Raw genomic sequence first — 18,721 nt, forward strand, 5'->3', positions numbered from 1 at the left:
CTCGTATATATTGACCATAATTGCTCTGTCTGGCTTGTGTCAAACCTGAGACGTGTGTGTGCATTCTTGTGTATGTTTGTTTCTGCTTGTCTGAGTGCAGACTGTTGTGAAGGACAGACTGAATACTGAGAAATTATTTTCACTATTAAAATGCAGAGCAAAAGAGAGAGAAATGCAGAGAGGCATACACACACAAAAATAATTCTTCAGTGTCTCAAGTGAGACAAATGTGTCGTATATCCAAACCAGACACTCACAGTGGACTGAGAAATTCACTCGCTTCTTCTCATCCCTCTCCAGAATATTTACTTGCTTTTTCATCTCCTCAAAATATTTCACACTTAATGTCATTGCGCCCTCTCTCCCTCTGCATGCCTCTCTCGACGCTCCCTTTCAGACCGTCTTTTGCCCCTCTCTCTCCCTCTCTCTCTCGCTCTCTCTCTCTCCCTCTCGCTCTCCCTCTCTCTCTCTCTCTCTCGCTCTCTCTCTCTCTCTCGCTCTCCCTCTCTCTCTCTCTCGCTCTCTCTCTCGCTCGCTCTCTCTCGCTCGCTCTCTCGCTCGCTCTCGCTCTCTCGCTCGCTCTCTCTCTCTCGCTCTCTCTCTCGCTCTCTCTCTCGCTCTCTCTCGCTCTCTCTCGCTCTCTCTCGCTCTCTCTCGCTCTCTCCCTCTCGCTCCCTCTCGCTCTCTCTCTCGCTCTCTCTCTCGCTCTCTCTCTCGCTCTCTCATGTTGCTTTATTGGCATGACAAAAAATACATCTGTGTTGCCAAAGCATAAGAACAAACGACAAGGAGTAAATACATCTGACATAATAATACAAGTAAACAGGATAATTATGATATAAATGCAGATACTAAACAAATTCTGTGCATGTCTCTCAAAGGGTACGTTGAAACAATATAAAAAAAAAAGAATACAAATAAATAAAAGAACAGAATAATAAAAATGATAATATATACAATTATCTATTTATTTTGCCTTGTATTGTGGCAGGAGAAGACATATTTAGCTGCTAGGCATGCCATGCTTTTATCTTCCCCTAAATAGGGGGAAGTTCTCTCTCTCTCTATAGTAATCTAGACTTCTAAAACTTGCAGTCGCTCCGTTATTTACATTTCCCCCAGGATACCACTGCTTATTGATTCTGGCCCTGGTGGCATCTGTACTGAAAGTCTTGTAAGTTAGGTCTTATCATTACCGTGTGTGTGTGTGTGTGTGTGTGTGTGTGTGTGTGTGTGTGTGTGTGTGTGTGTGTGTGTGTGTGTGTGTGTGTGTGTGCCTTATCATTACCATCTCTCATGGGCCTCTGCTGTCCAGACGGTGCTTTTGTTTGCTACTGAGTTTGGGCTTTCATGTGCATGTGAGTGTGTGTGTATTGATGTGACCATGACTACGTGTGACACACTACCAGACACTTGATCAACACATAGCCTCTGAGTTTAGCAGAGGAACTGATAGCAACTGGATATCGCTGCTTTCACAGGCAGTCACCAACATGTCTGATGTCCCAAAAAAGAAACAACTGCAGCTTAACTGAAATTACTGTATTTTCTTTTGATTTGCATATACTTACTTATACAAATATTTAAAGTTTAAAAACTATAAGATCTGTCCGAAGAACCCGCGTCATTTTCAACTGTGATGCAAAGAGTTGAAACAAACTAATAGCAAGCATCTCACTCTTCAGTTCAAATGCCCAACATGAAGAGTTCACATCAGTAACGAAAGATAGTTATGTATTGTGTGCAACATTCTCGTTGTTGGCACAACTGCAAAAAGTACAAAGAAAAAAAAGGTACAATCACAAAGAAACACAAAAAAGCTTAATCACACTTGGCATCATGTAAATAATCAGCACCTAATTACTTCCTGGTTTTGGGAACCTTTTCAGCTGCTGTTGACCTATCAGGACGGATTTTTAGCTTTAACAACTTCCTGGGGGAGTTAATGAGCACTGCTGTAAACGACAGCTACACAAGAAAGCTGAAAGGCCTTTTGTTGTTCCAAAGGTCATTAAGCCCAATCACAAAGTGCCCTGGTATGCCCCATGTGTGTTCTTCTATGCGTGTGTGCCAGAGTGTGAGTTTGTGTGACAAAGTGAGTGAGACACTGTGCTATATGAGGAACGTGCAGGTTCTGCTCTGCTCAGTCAGAATGAATGCATTCCTTTTACACAGACAGGCACACATTTGCCTCTCTTTTCCACATAAGACGCACACAAAAACACACTGCAGGCATACACATACAGGTAATGTATCTGTGAGGAATCTCGGGTGTTGCTGCCACTGTGTGAAAGCATGTGTTTTCTGTGTAGTAGGCAGTGGGTCGGGGCCTGTGTCAACATCTCTTGTTGGTAACGGCTGGCTAATGTATACCTATACTTATGGAACTACATGCCCCCACCGTTTCTCTCTCTTTACTCTCTGTTTAGGTTTGTCTGTCTCTCTTGTCCAAGCAATGAAAATCTCTCTCTCTCTCTCTCTCTCTCTCTGCTTGAAAGACATATCCTCTAATGTATATGGTGTGTGTGTGTGTGTGTGTGTGTGTGTGTGTGTGTGTGTGTGTGTGTGTGTGTGTGTGTGTGTGCGTGTGCGTGCTTTAGTGACATTAGAAAAGCTAAATTGCCCACTGTCACTCAATAAAAGGTTGAAATGGTCTGTAATTTTGTAAAGGCCTGGACTTAAGGCTCTGGCAGTGTGTGTATGCTGTTTGCGTAGCTGCCTCTGTAAAAGCAAAAGTGTCTGTGTGGTTGTGTGTGCAATTGTATGTGGTCAACAATGCCTTGAAGCGGATGGAAAAGTGCTTCCATTAAGGCGTCTGATGGCTCCAACTGCACACTACACAGCATGATGTGCTGAGAAAGGGAGCGAGACGGTGTGATTGCATGCAAACTAGTGTGTAATGGAAGCCAGGTGTGTGTGGCTTTGTAATAGTGAGGAAGCCCTCCTGTTGCTGTAACTCTGTTTAGTCTTTCACAGGTCAGGACTCACATATACACACACACACACACACACACACACACACACACACACACACACACACGGTGGCCTGTTTCTTTTATTATCACTGTTACTCGGCTGACCCTCACACTACATCAGTCAAAGACCTTTGACAAGAGACCACACAACCTCTCAACACCACACACACTTCAACAACATCAGAGTAAAATATGATGTGCAGAAAGCCTTTATATTACATGTAACCTACACATACAGTACATATGCCAAAACACACACACACACACACACACACACACACACACACACACACACACACACACACACAGAGCGAGGTCCGCCCTACTTTTCACCACTAAGATAAATGCAGCCTTTTTTTAGTTTAATTCCTTAACAAAGCCTTCCTTTCGGTCACATTCAATAAAGCACACTCAGAGAAAGCAGCTTGGACTCCTAATTTCTTCCTTTAATTATGACCAGAAATATATATTGAATACCTCCTCAACTTTTGAAGCTTCCATTTAAAGAACCTCAGTGACGATAAGAGGTGGCAAAAAGAGCACAGAGATCACTCATCAATCATTCACTCGTACAAGCTATTCCCAAAACAGCTGTCTGCCAGCACATTATCGCACAGTGACTGCATTTAAATACTGAGGGGGGAAAAAGCTAAAAAAAAAAAAAAAGGGCCTAAAGCCATCAAGTCAAAAATGTGATAGCTGCCATTATCTGCTGTGGAAGATGACTCATCAATCATCGGGACTTTGAGCACTCATTATTGTTCATGTCTGTTCCTCCCACAACTCTTTTCATCACGTTCACATATTGCATTATGCTTTTTTTCTCATGTGCGTCATTTATTCTTTTTTCCTTTTCCTTCTCTTTTATTTGCCTTTACATCACCACTTTCATCTATTCCATGCAAGGATAGCATTGTAATCAGACATGGAGTCATGCCATAACAGTCTCTCAATTCCTAAGACTATACCATATTCTTCTGTCAGGCAAAAGTTTTCCATATGTTGAAATAAGTGGCTTTTATTATAATTATTATTATTTTTTATGATATTTTGCTCCAGACAGATGAGAGGGCAGGTTGTTAATAAAAACATACAGCATTCAGTCACAGATAACAGTGGAAGTTTAACAAGGTTGCTGCCGTCATTTCAATGCAGCAAAAGTTCAAAAGGGAGAGCGGTCTGCACTCAGGTCTGCAGTCGAACTGCCTGTTTCCTCTGGCAGTGCAGAGAGTATTTTAGAGTCTTATTAGCCATTAGAGTGCTGGACCTCATCTGAGAGGGAAGCTAACCAAGATGATTAACAGTTTAAACTCTCATTTAACACGCAGATATAGCCCTGGTCATGGCACACTTCCACTCCCACTGAGGCTGAGTAATATTAAGTTCATAGCCCAGTGCCTTAATAGATGTATTAATATAACCAATGGGCTTCTGAGAGCATGAAATTATCTTTGAGCGATGAATTAAAGCCTTATTGATTGTCTGTAAGGTATTCTCTACACAGCAGACAATTTGGAGCATGCTTTGCTGACTGACTGATTGTACTGAGGAATGACTAAATGAAAGGATGACCAGCTGGGTGGAATGATGGATGAAGGGATAAATTACTTATTTGACACGAAACACACAACAAGTTTTCCTTGTAATCTCACAACCATTATGCCTTTTGTTAATCATTCAAAGTGAACACCAACAAACTTATGAAACCAAGCCACAGCTGAAAAATAACCAGAGAAAGACTATTTATTTGAAAGTTGTATTTAAACCCACAAGAACAAACACTAAATGCCTCTGTTCTACATTCATATGGCTGCATGTCTAGCTGTGCTATGACTACTTGATATCCCATTTGCAAATATTTTAAAGGAACTAGTTTGTGTCCCTCCTTCCATGCTTAAAAGGTTTTTGGACATTTTCTGCATTTATGAATTCATACTGTGCACCAGGTGCTTGTTAATTACCAGCAGAGTTTTAAGAGATTATACTTTATAGTCTTACATCTGCAGGGTATAAGATCAATGACAGTATACAGTTATTTTTCTCCTCATCCAGAACAACATGAAATAATATGGCTGCGGTGCTGCCCATGTCACCCCAAACATCAGGCACTTTAAAGGCATACTATGTAACTTTTCCCTCTTTGGTCCCGCTACAGGTTGTCTCATTGGAACTACATCCACTTCTGCAAAGTACACATTCAAATCATTAACATTAAACTTTAAATGGGGGAGGTAGACTGTGATGTGGACATATACGAAATAACTATGTAAATGTTTCAGATGCAAATAGAAAAGAAATACAAACACACACTATACATGTATGCTAGAGTGACAAGATGATTGCTTTCCTTTGAAAAAGAAGAAAACATGCTATTTTTCCTCATCCTATATTGCTTTCCATTCCAGTTCATTTTAAGGCTGTCAAAAATATAATAAATCCTCCACTGAAACACAGCTGTTAACAGATACAAAGGAAAAAGGGGACAACAGAGGAAAAGAAGAGGAGATATAGAAAGAGACAAAGAAAAAGTGTAGGCGACCAATAAAAAGAGTTCTACAGAAAAAGTATCAATATTTTGTGGAAGAGAAGAGACACAAACCACTGAGACCGATTCATCATTTCACCACTTGCTTTTTATATAATGGTCATGTGGTTGAGGATTCAATCCTGACTTTATTGTAGCCAGATCAAACCTATGTTCCATTTTCTTATATTAAATGTATCTTTCCTTAATAGCGTTAAACGTTGTTAGCTACATCTTAAGAAAGGACTTTTTCCACGTTCCTATTTTGACGGGAAATGGATTTAATGAGCAAAGTACTTCCCTTTTGTCAGTGATATCAATGTCAACAACTTTTAAAAGTCAAAAGCACAGGGAGGCATAGAGAAATATACATTTACTACAAAAACAATAAAGTACATTTGAACTGGCACTCCATTTAAACAGTTGTTTTGATGCTGAACATTTTCCAGCAATATCTATGAAGTTATCTCCCTGACATGCTGTCTTTCCATACTTGCTTGTTTAATTAAAATTCCTCCCTGATTTAGAATGAAGTCCCAGTGTGAACAGGCAACCTTGATCTACAATCTGCCTGCACATTGCTCTCTTAACAATAATAGGCTAAATATAGATTTCAGCTTCCCCTTTCCCTTTCATCCTTCAGATGAGAGAGACCCTCTTTCTCACTTTCTCTTATTCATCAAATTACCTTTTCCATTTTTATTAGTTTCACAGGATAATCACCTGAGGAGAAGTTTGTTGGGTTGGAAGTAGTGGAGATTTCCTCTTCATAGCTACTCACACACACACAAATGTAGATATGCTTTCTGACACAAACATATGCATATACAAAAAGATAAGTTCAGATATATTTTACCTACAGTACCTTATCCACCCATGCAGAAATACCTATATGCGTTCTGATATAAACACCATATTTTGCACACACATAAAATAAAATGTATTCAGACAAGATATATTATCACGTACATGTATGTAGGCACACACAACATAATTACTCAAGTCTACTCTACCTTTTCTCCCACCCAGATCTATATTGTTGCTATGGGAACTATAGCAAATATAAAGTTTGATTATTGACAATTTATTTGCCTCTCTCTCTCCTTTTATCTACTTTATTTTCACTCGAAAGAAAGAAGAGTGTTTAACTGAGTCTATCTGATTGTAAATCTCCTCTCCAAACACACTCTTACTGTGTTTACTCCCCTGCTTCCCTGACTATCTGGATGTTTGACTGTTGCCTGCCTGTCTGTCCACCTGTCTCCCTCCCGACTGTCATAGTGTCTCTCTGTTAGCCAGCCCTGCTCTGTCTAACGACTGCTGGCTTTAGTTAAGCCTTTGTTTAACATTAGCACAGGGAGACAATCTAAAACCACTTTCTCTTTGTCAGGAAACCAACATAAATACCCACAAAGTCACACAAAAACACAAAAACACACACACACACACACACACACACACACTTGCAGCCACATCAGCCAGCAGTAGATTGACACAGTAACAAAGCCAGAGTTCATAAACAAAGAGCCCGTTTGTTTGGACTAGTCGGGGCGAAAAGACGGACAGCCAATAAAATGACTTGGCTCAAGAGGAGGTGAGGTGAAAGGTCAAGTGTTTAGTGTTTTTTCAGAGTTTGTGTGTGTGTCTGTGTGTGTGTGTGTGTGTGTCATCAGCTTTGGTGGTGGTCTTTAAGTAGTCATTTACTCCACACAATACCCTCCACTGCCCCCTATTTATTTCCCTTTGACGGCTAAACACACACACATACATGCAATGTAAAGGACAATGACACAATGACAGTCACCTTCAACACACACACACGCACACACACACAAATAATATAGACTCTATTCCCTACAACTGTTTGTATTTTACTTTTTTTGCAGGTATGAATTTGAAGCCATACTGTACATGAAGAGGACAATTATTTCTCCAATCTTCCAGGGAAAGAAAAACAGCTCAAAATTAAAATTACCTTTCCTCCACATAGCTGATTCAAAAACGATACGAAAATAAGTTATATGCTTAGCTATTCAGTGAAAGCTGGCAGAAGCGTATTAGAATAAAGTGAAAAAGTGGAAAAAGAGATGGTACACACAACTTCACAACACAACAAAAATAGGACCATCAAAACACTCAAAAACAAAATGATAGATGTATCTTTGTCATTTTCAAATGAATGTCTCCAACATTTCTTTGTTTGTCTTTTTGTCTCTGTCTACTTGTTCCTCTACAATCACGCTTTCCCTCTTTGTCTCGACAGACAGTCATTTTCCTCACACTTCAAACGGTTTTGGGATTTGGAGTTATTTCCTCCTATAGAGTTTAAGAAAGTGAAAGTTCAGCATTTGAAACAAATGAAATCAGAATAAGGGAGTGGAAGGGATTGAGATCAGAGTAGAAATCCAGACAAAAGAAAACAAATCCTAAGTGTGTCAAATATAGACCCAAATAGGAGTCTTGGTGACATTCCCAATAGTATTTTAAATTTCAAATAAGTTCAATTGCAGAAGAACAAACATTGAGAATTGATGAGTTCTGTTTCAGAAAAAAAAAAAAAAAAAAAAAAAAGAAGCACAAAACAAACCCATCACCGAGGTTGTGCACTCCATCAAGGAAGACAAGGAAGGCGGGAGAAGTTAAAACAAAGACAAAACTGCGGGGAGGAGAGAGAAGTGAGGGCAAAGTGAAAAGACAAGGTGATGAGACGGGGAAAGAGAGGCATGAGTGTGTTGTTTGAAGATGAGCAGTGTCCCTTGGTGACTCCCGCTCTCCTTCGCCTGCGCTGCCAGATTAAACGAGGATGGAACAGAGCGATGGGAGGGAGGAACAGGAGCGGAGGGGAAACAGGACGAGACGGGACGGGACGGGGGGTAAGTAGGCCCGGCACCCTGCTGTGACCCCATCAATCAACACATACAGTACATAGACACACACACACACACACACACACACACACACACACACACACACACACACGGGTATGCCCCCCCCACCGCTAATGAGCTATTTACACAGAGGGTTATTTGTGCACATCCATAAAGCTCTGCCAAAATGCACACACACACACAAATTATTATACAGACGCACACAAGGGAGCACGCACAGCAAGGTGTACTCAAAACCAGAAAAAATATAAGAAAAGTCAAATGCTAAAATAAACCAACATCTACACTTCCAAGTTCTTTTCTGAAATATGTATGTGGGCTGCAAATATAATCAAATGATATGTATCTAGGCTGCAAATATCATCTTTGAAAGTACAAATGAATGCATCCACCCACACACACATATGCACATAATCCTGCTTTTAGCAGGTAGTGTGTTTTATTTATCTGTGTGCATACATTGTATCTACTGGACGTACAGCTTGTCCGTATTTACGTGACAGACATAGATGGTCGAGTAAAATCCTTCGCCATCCTCCACCTGTTCAGAGCTCCATTTGTATAATTGCGGAGCAGCTGGCTGATGGCTGTACTGTACACACACAGTCCCCGATGCTCACTACTGACTCCAAAGTAATAGCTGAAGAGCTGTTAGTGCAACAGTATGGTAAGCTCTTTTTTTCTGTCTGCATTTAGAATATATCTCTATCTCTTAATTCAATTGATTTAAAACTCATTTGCTTGATTTGTCTTCGTGTAAATCTCTGTACTGTACTCACGGTTAGAACACTAACAATAATTGAAATATAATTAATATTGTCCCACAGAGTTACATGATTATCCATAGAGGTAATGCATTGTCTTTATTTGCTGATCTGTACTTTTCTCTAAATGAGAAAATAAGTCAAATTTGTTTTCAGTACACATCCTCTCGCCCTCGTTCAATAGGGTCCAAGAGACTATACACACAGATCGACTTGTGACCTCAGCTTCCACCGGCACAGAGGCTCTTTCATCATATAGCACAAGTCTTTATAGCTCGCTCACACACACACACACACACACACACACACACACACACACACACCATTTGCTGCTCAGGAGATGCTTCATAAAAGTAACAGTTTAATGGATTCACATTAACTGGCGTTAAGGTTATATTAATTAAATGCTTGTTTCTTCGCTTCAACACCCACATGCGGATAAACATCTATACTTTATGTAGGTATGTGAATATAATAGCATGCATGCCAAAATATAGGAGCACACTTGTGTCCACACACACACACACACACACACACACACACACACACACACACACACACACACTATTAAACACATGCGGCTGTGTTTAACAGTGTCATTTAAATGGTCTTGATTAAGAGGAAATGGGCTCAGGTCCTATGCATCTTTAATGATGCGTGGCCAGTTAATAACAAACTTTATTGAGTATTACAGCTGCGTTTTATGATAAGGTCAGTGGGGCAACCAAAGGAGGTTCAATCACATTAAACACAGGAAAAAATCCACCCGCAATCACTATGTTTCAAATGTATTGTTATACTCATTAAACATAATGTTTGTTTTGGTAATCATGTTGATCAATACATAAAAATATGAATAAAAAAACTTCCCCTCCCTTTTTCACAATATGACAATATGCTTACATTAAAACACAAAACATTAATTACAAAAAAAAACCTAGACATTTATTCCCAATAACTACTGCAGAACAACATACAACCTGTACAAACAGCTTAAAGGGGCCAGGAACAACAGGGGTATGAAAAGAGAAGAGAAGAGAGTGACTTCGACAAATGGCTATTCTGAAACTAGGACAGCAGTTTGAGCCAGCACATACAGACCAACCCGTGCTGTGTTTGTTGCAGAGAAAAAGGCTTTGCCCTGGATAAAAACTGAATCACCCAGTCAGCAACATGACAAACCAATCTACTGCCGCTGCTTTGAAAAGCTGACAGGACCACACACACACACACACACACACACACACACACACACACACACACACACACAACATTCTTCTGACTTTCCATTGTTCCTGATCTGTTTTATGTGGATGGGTGCATATCCCTGCTGTCCTGCACAAGGCATGGCTCTCAAGAAACTCAATTTCCCAGAAACTGCAATAAAATCCTCATATACACTCTTATATTGATGCATAATGACAATACGATGTTATAAATGATATGGCTCAGTCACAAGAATCATTGTTGTAGGATTTACATGTAGAATCAAATATTAGTTGTTAGAGCTTTGGGAAATAAAGGATTTCCAATGTCGGAAAAGGAAAACTAATGAAAAAAGGTCAACACAACATTCACTCACAGGGAGTGGAGGCAGACAAACCATTAAAATTACCCTTTGAGTTTTATACTTCATGTTGTGAACTGTCTGTGCACGTTTGCTGATGTTTTTCATATTGGGATGAGAGGGGCCAGTCATGGGTGATAATAATGTAAACCCAGAGAAGCTTTGAAAGAACCATGCTTCAGAAAAGTTAAAAGCCTTGATGGACATGGAATGGAATCTCAAGGTGACTAAGAGGCAGACAAGGAGACAGAGCAGCAGAGTGAAATAACAGAGAGAGAAAGAGAGAAGTCAACAAGATAAGAAAATATAAATCAAATAGATTTATATAATTAATATAAATCATCCTAACGGTTTATTGTGTTTTGTCCGAATATTTGGACAAATTGTATGTTGATGCTTTGGCAACATTGTTATTTAAACTTTCATGCCAATAAAGCTCCTTTATATATTAGAGAGAGAGAGAGAGAGAGAGAGAGAGATGATTAACAGTCAACCCTTAATCATGTACATAACTCCAGCATCTGACTGGCAAAGTGCATTTCCATCCTACAATTGTCACATCAGCTTCGCTTCTTCCCTTGTTGTTGCAGTGACTCACAGTGACGTTTATTGAAGTTTTCTATGAGTGCAAAATAGGACAACTATGGCATTGCATTCCCACTCCTTTGAGTCTAATGTGCATTTCCACATAAATGACTGTGTGCTAGAAACAAGTCAAAATATATGGCATTTATTTATTCCATTACATGACCTGTGCTCGTCTTTGAGTCATAGAGGGAGTTTATGATTGAAGGTTAGTACGGCATTTTCCACAAAGTCTATTTCATGCATCTGAAAACCAGACATGCACTGACTGTATATCGTGTTCTCAAGCTACATTTGCATGTCAATGTAGTATATTTTCATAGTCATAATTATGTTATGCTTATTATCTTACAGTAGACTTTGTCAGTCTTTGTTTTCCTAATTCTTGTTTTCCGTCAGTGGTCTTTTGACTGGGCGTACACATGAACCTTGTTTTTAGTTCACTGCTTTAAATAAAATGAATTGTTTGTTAGTCAACAATTATTTTCTATTGATTCTGTTTTCTAAACACTGGCTGCCGAACTTGTCATCATATAATCGTGCATTTCAAAATGTACACAGGAAACGGAAAGGATTTCATCACCGCCATGTTCTTAAGAAACTAAATTGATTAACTGTTGATCACTTCATTAAATAAGCTGATATTAGACTCCAAATGGATCATGATTGGGATCATTATAAACTCAAGCTGAAACTGTTTTTTAATAGGATATTTACTGGTACATTGTTTTGTGTTTTGTATTGTTCAGCATTTGATTTTCTGTTGAGTTGTGTGTATTTGTATAAAAGGCCCATCTGGGGACTGCTATTGCAAACTAGCTTTGACTAACTCCAACTCGGATCCACTAGCATGTTCGCATCCGGTTGTGACTCAACAGACACCTTTCCCAGAACTTATTTATTCTAACTATCTTCTAAATCATTTAGGTCATTCTGAGTAGCAATGTCTACGCACCTCTTGTTGTTTTGCTTGTGCAAAAACGTCTGCAAAGGAATGGCTATCAATTTCAACACATCACATTGGTAATTGCAGTTTGGGCTGACAGATTGTGCAATTTTCCATGTGAATAAAAGGCAAGGAGGAGAGAAGTGTAGTCTCAGCAAAATGCAGGATACCAGTGTTTCTCCTGAAGAATCGTAACTGCATAAATTTAAGTGCTTAAATCCTACCCATATATTATTTCAAAATCTTTGTGACAATATCACCACTACAACATGCTTATAATGTGTTATGTCACATAAGCAGCTGTCGATATAGGACAGAGATCAGATAAAGATGTAATCTCAAAACATGTCTTCTCTATCTCACACCAGTCAATGTTAGAGACAGGACAGAACACCTTCTCTCAGGTCATCCATTTAACATGAGATGTAAATATCACCGGAGAATTCTATAGCGGCCAGTGTGTGCACGGGTGTGAAGGAGATCATCCTAGAAAGAGAATATGTATGAGTGGACGAATGAGAGAGAGAAAAGCAGTGAGAAGAGGAGAGGAGGTTCTAGAGATCAAAATGTCAGGAATCCCAGAGGGGAGAAAAGTATGCAGAAAAGGTAAAGTGTATAGGTTGGTTACTTTTCAATGACAGAAATATAAGGATGAATGGTATCTAGGTAAAAAGAAAAGACAAACAAATACAAAGGAAGAGATCAAGGAAAGAAATAGATGTAGGTCAGAGCATGCCAATAAAATATTTTGAAATGAATTGCGTTGACAGCAAAGGGAGCAGAGATTTGGGGGAGAGAAATTAAAGAGAGACTGAGGGAGGAGAAAAAAACTGAAAAAAGGGTAAAGAGATACAGAGATGTAGGTCTTTAAAGGGGCAGGCAGCATGCAGTCCAAGCCCCAAGGTAGATGAAGGGCCAAGACCTTTATGAAAGGGCCTGTTGTCACGCTCAGGACACACACACACACACACACACTGAAATTTCTCGACATTAGAGGAAGGCGCTGAAAGGTCCCACGGGCCAGGGCCTTGAAAGTTCATGTAATCTGTCCTGGAATATTTGTGTGTGTGTGTGTGTGTGTGTGTGTGTGTGTGTGTTTTTGTCATACTCATTTCAACTGCCATTTCAATAATTCAAACAAACAGTCTCATTGCACTGGAGTGCAACTGAACTTGACCAGAGTCAAGTCATACAGAAATCACTGCTTTACCTGGATTTGAGAGTTTTAACAGCAGTAAACTCAGCGGTTTGATGAGGGAGATGTGGGAGTTTTAATTTCGAAGCAGAAGTCATGAACTTGAGACTGTTGAAACTTTCAAACACATTCAACAGGAACTAGTAAACTCGATAGACATTTTTATGATTCATCCAGCAACTTTCACAGCAGAAACTGAAATATAATAAATATTTTACACTTACTTTATATAATCATCTTACAGTAGACGTTTTCCTCATGAGTCAAGAGTTCATGAAAAAAGAAATCTTGTTAAGACCATTAGTCTGGATTTAACTTCTCCAAAGTACTGGCTCCTTCCTCTCATTAACAATGAAACAGACGTGACACCTGACACAACCATGAGCTGTGCAAGCTGTCCTTGCTGCTATACAGAGCTACTCACAAGTTAAAAATGGCAAAAGCTAAAGCTATAGAGCAAAATGTTTAATCCATTATGCCACTGGTGCTATACCTTAAATGGGTTTTCTGTGTCATGAACAGCTAGAGCTGCAACAACTGGCACTGAGCCCAAGCATCAGCACCATTGACTGAAAAAATATACAGTGGTGCTAAATAGATACAGGTCCATACATGCACATAATGGACTAAATTTAGCATGCATTTACATAATCGGCGATGAAGAGTTTTCATCTGAAACTACCAGTACTCTGAAGAGGTATACAGAACTCACTCAAAAACAGGTTCTGTTGTGTTGAATTGACTATTTGGGAGTGATGTAGTGTGAGTTGTGGAAGTTGAAAACTGCTGAAATAGTGTGCTGCTGTGGAGCTGCACTTACACTGAGCTAGTTAAGGGGCTGCATATTTACATAAATAGTCTACAACCTATGCTTTTTTTTGTTCTTGATGTCACTTCACTTGTGTGCAGCCATTTTGCACCAGGGGAGTTGGCGGTTTTTGACTGCTATTCAGAGAGGTCTTAAAGCTAGTGGAGATGACACCAGTGCCCCTTGTACCTCTAAATATTACATCAGATTTGCTCCTGTGGGAAACCTTTCTGAGAGTCCTTTAGCAGTGCTATTTGTGTCTTTCTTTCTCATCCATCTTAATCCTTACTCCCTCTAGCATCTTCTATTCCCCACTCTGCACAAATGTTACTAACTGATGTTAGCTTCATCCCCAACAATCTCAGTCTTCATGTCTTTGCAACTACTGAACAGTTACCTATAAATGTGTATATTCACTTGGTCCAATCTTTTAGGCCTCTAGCCCTATATTATTAATATTATATATTATCTGACTAAATGCAAACTCTGAAAAACAAAACAGCTTTGGTTTCTTCCTCTTTGATTTATGAATTTTGATCTTTAATTGTTAAACTTGCTGCATGTAAAGCACTTTGTGACTCTGTCTCTGATAGGTGCTATATAAATAAAGTTTACTTACTTACTTTGAGTTAGCCTACCTGCTAACACTTGCTAACCGCATGTGTTGCCAATATATCATCTTGTTTTTGTGAGCACATTAAGAACTTTCAGAAAGTATTCATTGCACTCTTCTTCACTGCCTTTCACCTACTCAAACAACAAAATATAAAATTTTCAATGCAATTACCACAATTGGCTTGGTTTTATGGGCCCACAATATGGAGCTAAATCAGGGCCAAATGTTTTGTTAACTTGAAAAAAATATATATAGCTGAAAAACTAAAGCTTAAAATTGAAAATGTAAGTTTTGGTCTAAAACTTGAAAAATAAAACCATTTATTCAAACTAAAGTTAAAGGTAAAGTGTACCAGTTTTTCTTTCAGTTTGAATAAAATTTAGATTAAATTCTGGAATGATTTTGAATAAATTATTAATTTTCATTTTTCACTTTTATATTTGTTTTCAGTTCCACATTTCATGTTTGCAGATTCAAAACTTATTTTTTCTACGGTTTCGAAATGAAGCATCGCAGCCACTGTCGAGTTATGGTCATTCTGACAAACAGAGGTTAACAAAGACACTACACGTTAAAGTCAAAAAACTTGAGCTGGACACTGAAATTAGTGTAAAAACACCAGCTAGTGTGAAGCTAACATTAGTTAATGCTAACTTTAGTGCTAGCGATGCTTCATGTCCAGCTTTGTCCAGCTGTCCACCTATTTTCCCTTTATGTGTTAATGACAAAAAAATGCCTCTGCGGGGATAATGTCCCAAAGTATCTATTAAAAAATGTTAATATCTTTCACATGTCTTACCTGTACGCTGGCGCCAGGGTTGCCTTGGTGGAGCGGACGCCATGCTGACTGCCGAGTGAATACTGTGGTGCATACATTCAAACTTGTACGTGGAAGTGGGAGAAGTCATTGTTCCTGCTGAACTGCACAATCTGGCACAGTTTATTTCTCTTATAGTGTAATTGGTACCACGTGTTGTCCAAAACAGTTTTTTAAATGGAACTTCGTCACTGGCATCAGTTTGTTTAGTAAAAATCACATGTATATGGTGGGTAGAAAGCATTCAGTCATAGTTCTCGCAGTAACACAATTTCCTGAAGGCAACATGACTGAGGAGACTTTTTTGCCTTCTTTGTTAGGCTGTCACTCATAATTCCACACCCCTCTGAGTTGAAGCCACGCCCTCTACGCAAAATCGGGGCCAAAAGTCTGAAACTGAAAAAAACTGATCTGAAACAGAAAAAAAAAAAGATTTCAAGCCGTAAAAAAAATAAGTTTGGAATCTGAAAACATGAAATGTGGAACTGAAAACAAATATAAAAGTGAAAAATGAAAATTAATAATTTATTTAAAATAATTCCAGAATTTAATCTAAATTTTATTCAAACTAAAAGAAAAATTGGTACACTTATTTTTAGTTTGAATACATGGTTTTATTTTTTAAGTTTTAGACCAAAACTTAAATTTTCAATTTCAAGCTTTAGTTTTTCAACTAATTATATTTTTTTCAAATTAACAAAACATTTGGCCCTGATTTAGCTCCATTACCACAAGCTTCTCCGTTGGAACAGATGTTTATTATGTGACCACTGAAGATGAAGAAGCCCACACACTGCCTTAGAGGGCCTCCACATGCAGTTATTGCACTTTCTGTATAACCACATAAGTTGCTTATAATTACTGTAAGAGCACACTTTTCATTATCAGGCTAATCAAGTAAACAATGTTTGAGTGAGCATGTGGGCAAAAAGTGTGATATAAAATGTTGTGGGTGTTACTTAGAGACATCTCATAAGCCAATGTAACGTTTTATATGTCAGTGTAATTAACAATAGTTATTGCATTTTTCTGTCATTGCACACGGAAAACTACTAATGAGCCAAACAAACCAACTGTGGGAAAATTCCATAAGTAATATGACTTGAAAATCTGTTTTAAGTAGACTTTTGTGCATACCATGTGATTACAGTACAAAAGGAGCTCATAACATGGAAAATATTACCAATACAGTCCAGAGTTCTTGTGACTCAGCTTGACACTAATTGAACTTCCTCAATAAGTCATTCAGTCCAAATAATATAAGCTGTTGTGCAATCACACAAATAACCATTTACCACTACATAGCACCGATGTAACGGCAAACACTAAAGGCTGTATTAACAGAAGGGACAAACTATTGCACCATTGCTTTCGTCCGGGCTGGGGTGAAGCCACCATTAGTTGCCAGGGACGCCTCATCTGGCCTGCTAGCAACAGCACGAGACTGTTGAAAGTTAACCTGGGGAAGCAACTGAAATTCCCAGAAACTGTCGCCACCACAACACTGCGGCCTGACATGCTACTCATCTCAGAGACCTCCAAGCACATCGTTCTCCTGGAACTCACCGTAACCTGGAAGGACCGTATTGAGGAGGCCAATGAGAGGAAGAGGGCAAAATACGCTGAGCTAGTGGAGGAGTGCCAAAATAATGGGTGGCGAGCGCGGTGTGAGCCCATTGAGGTTGGATGCAGAGGGTTCGCTGGCCAGTCTCTCTGCAGGGCCTACAACATCCTGGGCATCATAGGGGCCAGTAAGCGAAGGGCCATCAAGGAGGTCACGGAGTCAGCAGAAGTTGCCTCAAGGTGGCTGTGGATAAGGAGAGGAGAACAAGGTGGGGTAGGGCTACCTGGACACAAGCTGGGGCCTGATCAATCCCAGCTGGGTTGCCTGGGTGAGAGTGTATGATGCTTGAAAGACCCGAAACACTCCGTGACCCCAGGTAACATCACTGATGATGTGTCCAGGTTGCATCAAGTTGATGTATGTTACAAGTGTTCTCTCTCTTCTCAGGTTTCAGAAAGCAGCTCTGGCTTGACAAAGAGATAAAAATTGTGTTTTTTGTAAAATAAACACACACACACTGACTTCAAACCTAGTTCTCGCCCAATTCTAATCGAGATTCAACCAGTTTGAAGTTCAAAAATACTCTGTTCAGCTACAACTCATTTCAATGCAAGCTGTGAACAGAACCTCAGTGTTCAGCCACCCAGCCCCGAGTCTACAACCCGCTGTCTTTTCTCCATCTCAGCTAGAATTGATGTCAATGACAACTACTGTACTGTATGACCACACAAGATAATGAGCACATTCATACGACTACTGTGATAGCTGAAACCACAGTACTCTAATTGGGCTTTCAGTGGGTTACTGCAACACAAGTCAGCATACAAAGAAACCAAGAAAACTTAAAAAAGTCACAGTAAAAAAAATACCAAAATTGTCTCCATATAACAGGAGCTTGATGCTATCATTTAAGACCACACTGTATTTGACCACGCAAAGTTCATGCGCTACCACAAAAAAATAAAGGCACCGGGTGTGCAAGTGAACATAATTGGCCTCAAAGCAATCAACCCCAATTACCTAGCACCGTAATTGGCTTCAGAGCAATCAACAAGGCAGCTATCATTAAGTGTGAGCAGGCACCAGCATGCCCCTGACACTGCTTATCTCTGCAGTTTATCTGCCGGGGTTAGTTAAAGCTTTGGCTGGGGTGAATGGATAAGAACAGCTGTGATTAACAACATAATAATGCACAGCTTTGTATTCTATACATGTAAAAGTATCATCCATGATGATTCAACTTATATTTATTGGTAATGAACACATCATTACACAAATCAGTGTTTTCAATGATTGCTCCCACTGATGGCACAAAAAGATGCCTCGTTATGTAGGTGCATGGTCCATACAGTACTCGCAAACAATCACTTAGTTTTTGTAACACCTTCAGAGAGGTGACTCGTTCACTTAAGACAACTGTTACATGAGCTGCTACGGCGTTGTTGAAAGATGAAGAGAGAGAGAAAATGTCA

At 39.4% G+C, this 18,721-nt stretch overlaps 1 protein-coding gene across 2 annotated transcripts in view; it reads right to left on the bottom strand.

Annotated features, from left to right (window-relative positions):
• Positions 1 to 18,721, bottom strand: part of si:ch73-72b7.1 (netrin receptor UNC5C) — a 193,607-nt gene that overhangs the window by 124,687 nt on the left and 50,199 nt on the right. The window lies entirely within an intron of this gene.

The sequence above is a fragment of the Sander lucioperca genome, chromosome 2 (assembly GCF_008315115.2).
Source record: "Sander lucioperca isolate FBNREF2018 chromosome 2, SLUC_FBN_1.2, whole genome shotgun sequence".
In the NCBI taxonomy this organism is placed as follows: domain Eukaryota; kingdom Metazoa; phylum Chordata; class Actinopteri; order Perciformes; family Percidae; genus Sander; species Sander lucioperca.